Here is a 7,895-nt window from a genome sequence, read left to right as displayed (position 1 = left end):
CCCCCCCCCCCCCCCCCCCCCCCCCCCCCCCCCCCCCCCGGTTATCTGAACAGACCCCTCCTCTCAGCCAAGTGACTCCAAAGTTAACCTAAAAAACTGGTTCAGGCCATGATGGGAAGTGGAAGCTGGACGTGCCTCATCATGCCCTCCTCCCTTTTGGAATCACTGATAGAACAGACTCTCTAACTCTGGTAAGAAATCTTTACAGTCTATTCTCTCTGGAGCCTGCTACCTGGAGGCTCCATCTTCATTATAAAACCTTGGTCTGTACAACCCCTTATCATGACCCAGACATTCTTTTCTACTGATAATAACTCTTTCAACCAATTGGGAGTCCCTCTGCCTGCCACTTTGAGTTGTCCTGCCTTTCTGGACCGAACCAATGTACAACCTACATGTAGTGATTGATGTGTCATGTCCCCTAAAATACATCAAACCAAGCTGTACTCCAGCCAGCTTGGGCGGATGTCCTCAGGACCTCCTGAGGCTGTGTCATGGGCACACCCTTAACTTTGGCAAAATAAACTTTCTAAACTGATTGAAATCTGTCTCACTTACTTTTGGTTTAATGGGAGCTACCAATGTTTCTTGACTCACGGCCCCTTTCTCCATCTGCAAAGCCAACCACAGCCACAGGGTCTAGTCTTTCTCAAGTTGCCATCTCTCTAGTTCTCCCTCTCCACAACCTTTTAAGGACCTCAGTGGTCACAAGGGGCCACCTGTGTTATTCAGGTTACTCTCCTTATTTCAAGATCAACTGATGAGAGAAAACTTAATTCCATCTACAACCTGAATTTCCTATTGTCATGGTGCATAACACATGTATAGGCTCTGGGAAGTAGGACATGACATCTTTGGGATGGGAGAGATCACCCTGTCTGCTATACGCATTCAAACTATTCAAGTTTCTTCTTGTAAGAATTATTATTCCTACCCGTTTTGCCTTTCCTCTTGGGTTTTATTTTCATCTTAATTGGCATACTGGCCAGGAGCAGTGGCTCATGCCTGTAATCCCAGCACTTTGGGAGACTGAGGTAGGAGGATCACTTGAGCCCAGGAGTTTGAGACCAGCTTGGCCAACATGGCGAAACCCCACCTCTGCTAAAAATACAAAAAATTAGCTGGGCGTGGTGGTGCATGCCTGTAATCCCAGCTACTCAGGACGCTGAGGCACAAGAATTGCTTGAACCCAGGAGGCGGAGGTTGCAGTGGGCCGAGATAGCACCACTGCACTCCAGCCTACGTGGCAGTGAGGCACTGTCTCAAAAAAAAAAAAAAAGTAGAAAGATTTTTTAAAAAAATAATAATAATGAGCATACTTTGTATAGTTTAGGTATTAGCCCCTCATCAGTTTGATACTGTGTGTGTGTATGTGCGTGTGTGTGTGCGTGTGTATGTGCATGTGTGTGCGTGCATGCACATGTTTGCATGCGCACGAGGGTCTGCATGCGCATGTGTGCGTACCTGTGTGTATGTGCGCGTGCGTATGTGTGTGCAGGTGTGTGCGTGTGTGTACATGCGTGTGTACATGTGCGTGTGTGTGCGTGTGTGTGCATGTGTGTGCGTGTGTGTGTGAGCGCTTTTCTGTGAGGTATTTCTAAGGTATTTTTCTTTCTTCTCACAATTCAAATACTTAACCAGAATACTTCCAGTTGTTATTTTTCTTTCCATAATTTTCATCTGGGACTAATTAAGAACCAGATAGCCAGAAAGGTCTTATGAATTATTATTTTAAGAAAAAGATGATGTTATTTTGTAGATGTTCAAAACTACAATGAATTGATTTCCAAGAACACTGTGCATTCTTTTTTGTTTGTTTTTAGTGTCTCCAATAATTTATCTTGTAGGTAACCTATCCTCACAGAAACTCAGGGCAGAAGAGGAGACCGAGGTTTCTGTGCAATTATTTATTTGGAAATGGAGCCCATTGCCTCACTGGAGCAGGAGCTCAGGAAGTGGAGGGAAGGACGTGAAATGGGAAAAGAGGAAAACCCGTTTGACTATTTATGACTGGATTCGCTGCCAAAGTGGCAACTGGAGATTTTTTAGGATAACTATAAGGCTGCACCGGGGAGACGAGAGGAAGCTATTTCTCCACCTCCTTCCGTCCTCTACGGGTGAAGGATGGCTCCTTCTCTCTTGTGATCCTGAGTGCTGGAAAGCTGAAGGAATTCTTCCGAGAACTGAGTGAGTTCAGCCAGCCTGGGTTCCCGGGAATTCTGGTGAAACCTGACTGGGGTAAGAACAAAGACTGAGAAGGTTTGACTTGGTAGACAACCAGTACCTCATGAATAGATATCCTGTAACATAAAATAATGATAATACTAACAATACTTATCATTATTATTAGCAATAATCCTGCAGGTTTGTCATTACTGCCTATGTATATTTTTTCCAGGATGAAAAAACTTCCTCCACATTCTAGGACAGAATTTCGCTCCATGAGTAGATAGTCCACAGAATCTTAACCTCACAGGATGGTTCATTCAAAACAGATTCAATGATAAAACACACTTTAGAAAGGTTAAATATATATTTCCTTGTTAGTGACTCATAACCCTGTTAGTTATGACTGTGTAACAAGTTAACCCCAACACTGAGCTGTTTAAAGCCACACACAACACACATGCATTGTCTTGGTTTCTGTGGGCTTGGGATCTGAGAATGAGCTGGCGTGGTTAGCTGGGTCTTACAGCTGAGGGTCTCTTAGGAGGTTGCAGTTGAGGTGGAGGTGGGGACTACAGCATCTCAGGGCTTGACTGCAGAGGGATTTGCTTCCAAGCTCACTCACATTGCTGTTGGTGGGATTCAGTTCCTCACTGGCTGTTGTCCAGAAGGTTCCTTTCATTCTGAGTCACAGGGACTTCTCCATTGGGAAGCTCATGACGCAAAGGCTGGCTTCCATCACAGCAAGCACGCAATCAAGCCAGTGAGAGGGGATGAGGAATATGGAAGCCGCAGCCTTTGTGTAATCTAATTTTGGTAATTGCATTCCATCACAGCCGGCACATTGTGTTCATTAGAAGCAAGTCGTGCATCCTGCCTACACTCAGGGAAAATGATTATACAAGGGAGTGAATGCCAGGAGTGGGGGGGTTCTTGAAGTTTCTCTTAGAGTGAGCCTTCCTATGTTGGCAGCATATACAGAATCTCTAGGATAGCAGGTTCAATCAGGAAGTGATAACCTGCAAAATGGGACAAAATGTTTGCAAACTCTGCATCCAACTAATTTCCATTCCACCTCTGCCATCTCTGAGACAGCAAGACCAACGCCTCCTTTTCCTCCTCCTCCTCCTTGACGTGAAAACAGCGAGAATGGAGACCTTTAGGATGATCCATTGAAAATGAAACTTTAAAAAATATATATATTGGCTGGGCACGGTGGCTCATGCCTGTAATCCCAGCACTTTGGGAGGTCGAGGCGGACAGATCACGAGGTTGGGAGATTGAGACCATCCTGGCTAACACGGTGAAACTCCGTCTCTACTAAAAATACAAAAAAAATTAGCTGAGTGTGGTGGCGGGCACCTGTAGTCCCAGCTACTAGGGAGGTTGAGGCAGGAGGGTGGCATGAACCCAGGAGGCGGAGTTTGCAGTGAGCCGAGATCGTGCCACTGCACTCTAGCCTGGGCGACAGAGTGAGACTCTGTCTCAAAAAAAAAAAAGAATATATTTGCTAATGTCATAAATAAATAAATAGTAAATCTATTTTCTCTTCCTTACGATTTTCTTTCATGACATTTTCTTTTATCCAGCTTACTGTGTTGTAAGAATACAGTACTGAGGCCTGGCATGGGGGCTCATGACTGCAATCTCAGCACTTTGGGAGGACAAGGCAGGTGGATCACTTGACTTCAGGAGTTTGAGACCAGCCTGGTCAACATGGCGAGACTCCATCTCTACCAAAAATACAAAATTAGCTGGGCATGGTGGTGCGTGCCTGTAATCCTAGCTACTTGGGAGGCTAAGGCAGAAGAATCACTTGAACCTGGGAGGTGGAGGTTGCAGTGAGCCAAGGTCATGTCACTGCACTCCAGCCTAGGTGACAGGGCAAGACTCCGTCTCAAAAAAAAAAAAAAAGAAACGAATACAGTATTGAATACATATAATGCACAAAATTTGTGTTAATCAACTGTTCATGTTACCAGTAAAGCTTCTGGTGAGGCTGTTAGTAGTTCAGTTGTGGAGGACTCAAAAGTTATAGGTGGATTTTTTCCTTTTTTGAGACAGGTTCTCACTGTGTCATCCAGGCTGGAATGCAGTGGCGTGATCTCAGCTCACTACAGCCTCTGCCTCCCCAGCTCAAGTGATTCTCCTGCCTCAGCCTCCCAAGTAGCTGGGACCACAGATGTGTACCACCACACCCAGCTGATTTTGTGCTTTTAGTAGAGACAAATTTCACCATCTTGCCCTGGCTGGTTTCGAATTCCTGAGCCCAAGAGATCTACCTGCCTCGGCCTCCCAAAGTGCTGGGATTACAGGCGTGAGCCACCACGCCCGACTGAGTTACAGGTGGACTTTTTACTGTGTTGGGGGCAGTCAGTGCCCCCAACCTCTGTGTTGTTCGAAGGTCAACTGTATATATAGTTACATATACTTTTATATAGGTATACATATACATATGCCAATAAGTTTATATTAGTATATATATATTATATATACATATGTTTATATGTATAACTATATAAACTGTTGCATATAGAAGTATATGTGTATTGTGCATATATGTATATAAATAAGTATATATGTCTTTGTGTATATGAATAACTACATATGCATGTAAATATAAATATATGTATATATACATATATTTATTTACATATATACACTTACATTTACATATACATACACATATATACTATATATAATATATACATAAATATACTTTATATATATACACACACAAATGTACACATATATATTTTTATACACACACATACATATATATTTATTTACACACACACACAGAGTTTTGAAGAAAGTGGCTTATGTGATTGAAGAGACTTGGCAAGTCTGATGTCTGCAGGGTAGACCAGGAGGCTGGAGACCTGGGGAAGAGCTAATGCTGCAGCTCAAGCCCAAAGTCCTCTGTGTTGAGGCAGAATTTCTTCCTCCTCCAGGGCCCATGGTGTTTTCTTCTCTTACGGTCTTCGGCTGATTGGACAAGCCCACCTACCTCATGGCGGGCAATCTGCTTTACTCAAAGTCTACTGATTTCGGCATTATCATCTAGAAAATGCCTGCATGAAAATGCCTAGACTAGTGCTTGACCGAATACTTGGGTTCCATGAGCTCACCAAGCTGTCACATCAATTTGATCCTTGCTCTAAATTTTAAAATGTTTTGTATTGCAAACTTGCAATTTGTTTGCTTGTATACACCGCTCTGTGTAGGACACTTGTGTTCCACAGTCAATCCTGCCAACTGCACCTCTTACTCCAGTCAATGCCACCATGGCCAGTTGCCTGCAGCTTTCGCCATGTTCCCCAGGTGTCTCGTGGCTGGCCTGTCTCGGGTGTGTGGGTGGCACCTTCCCCTCCTGCCACCTTCCCTCTCTGCCGATGGTTTGACTTTTGCAACCAAGCAAGCAAGACACAGGAGAGAAGAGCCTGAGACGGAGCAAGAACCCCCTCTTTGGAGCCTGTGGGATTCCCCAGACATGGAAATAAAGGAAAATCTTGAATTCCTTGGAGGCAAATTCCAGGCACCTAGCTGGCTCTGAGAAGTCAACGAGCAGCCTGATAAGCAAGAAGGTAATAGTAGCTTAAAACAATTGCCAAGGGAGAAGTTAGAGTTACGAGATGCTTGGCTCCCCTGCAAGAACTAAATATAACATCTTAACGTGTGTCCCTGAGTTGTGTTTGCAGAAACCCAGACCTCCGCCCAATAAATCTACCACCCTCTCCCCAGACCTCAGATAAAGGCGACTGGGGGTTACACTCCGAGCACCATTCCTTGTTCTCAATTTCTTCCCAAGGGGCCTGGATGTCACAGCCCTGGGTCAGAACGAACCTTCTTTCCTGCTGATCCCAAATTTTAAGATCAAGTTTTGCTTGCTTCGGCAATTACAAATCAGAGGGGCTTTGAAGCCACCTAGCCCCACAGGCCTCTGCTCTGCAATTTCTCGTCGTTTTAGGTCGAACCAATGTATAACCTCCATGCACTGATTTCTGACTTTGCCTGTAACTTCTGCCTCCATGAATTAAAGAATTCATACCAAGAAGCCATTATGAAGGCCAGGGTTTAACCATGAGCTGCCCAATTCTCCCTGTTTGGTGCCCTGCAAAAAAACAGCCTCCCTTCTCCCACTGCAAACCTCACTGTAGACATCTGGTCTTACTGCGCTGGGTGAACAGACCGCAGTTCAGTTCCAAAACAAGATGATGCAGCCTCTGCACCTTGAGAATTGAAGGCTGCTGGACAAATGCCTTTGCTTGCAGCCCTTGGGAGGACAGTTCTGAGACACATTTCTCAAGTCCGGGTTAGATAAGACCTCCGTTGTCTGTAACAGGGACAAAGACCACAACGCAATCTTGTTTGCCTTTCTCTCTTCCCACTTTCACGCTTGACCTGTAAACCACTTGGCAAGGAAACTTCCTGCACACAGCCCTGCCCAGGCGAAGATACCCTTGAGTGAGCATCTGATAAGCCAAAACAATTAAGAATGAAAGAATGCAATGACTCGCACAGTGAAGAATGTGAGATCCAAAGTAAGGTCTCAGATATGAGACTAGCCATGACATGAGTGGGAAATATTGGAGCCTGTGGCCTGCACTCAATAGAGGAGGTTTGCAGCTTATATGGAAATAAAATTCATAATACTGTAGGGTCAGAATAGGTAGAGGGTTTTGGATCGTGGGGGGGTGTATGTGTGTGTATGTATGTGTATATGTGTATATATGCACATACGTGTATATGTGTGTGTATATATATGTGTATATATATGAATGAGCATGTGTATCTCTACCCTACTCCTTGAGGCAAAATTCCTCTTCTCATATACAGGACAGAAATATTATTCTCCCCCCACAAAGTCACCCACAGAATTCAACACTTTTCGAATATTGTGACCCTATCTTATCCAATTTTATTATTCACGTAAGTTAGTTCACAAACTCCTATAAAGCAGTTCAAATCCTTGATGAATATCTACATCTACATATAGCCATACATACACACACACATACACACATGCATCTACATCTAGACAGGCATAAATGCATGCACATACATCACAGATAGATGATAGATAAGTAATAGGCACATACATAATAGATAAATGAATAATAGATGATAGTTTGATAGATGATATAATAGATACATAATATCTATATGAATGCATGATAGATAAACAGATGATAGCTAGGTAGATAGGTAGAGAATAGATGAATGGATAGATAGATGATGGATAATATATAGATAGAAAGATAGATAACAGATGAATGGGTGGATGGAAGATAGATGGATAGATGAAATGAATATATAACAGATAGCTTGATAGATGGATGGGATAGATAGATACATAGATAGATGATAGGTAGATAGATAATAGATAAAGAAATACATAATAGAATAGATACACAATAGCTAGATGGATAGATGATAGACAGTAGACAGATAGATGATTGGTAAATAGGTACATAATAGTCAGGTAAGTAGAGAATAGATAAATGGATGGATAGATGAATAGATGATACATAGAAAGATAAATAGTAGATGAATGGATGGATGAAAGATGAATAGATAGGTAGATAGAATAACTATATAATAGCTTGATAGATGAATGATAATACATAGATAGGTAGATAGATAGATGATAGATAAATGGTAAATAATAGATGAATGAATGGATGATAGAACAGTTACATAATAGCTAGATGGATGGATGATAGATA

The sequence above is a fragment of the Piliocolobus tephrosceles genome, chromosome Y (assembly GCF_002776525.5).
Source record: "Piliocolobus tephrosceles isolate RC106 chromosome Y, ASM277652v3, whole genome shotgun sequence".
In the NCBI taxonomy this organism is placed as follows: domain Eukaryota; kingdom Metazoa; phylum Chordata; class Mammalia; order Primates; family Cercopithecidae; genus Piliocolobus; species Piliocolobus tephrosceles.
The sequence above is the reverse complement of the archived record's forward strand: the minus strand, read 5'-3'. Positions refer to the sequence as shown.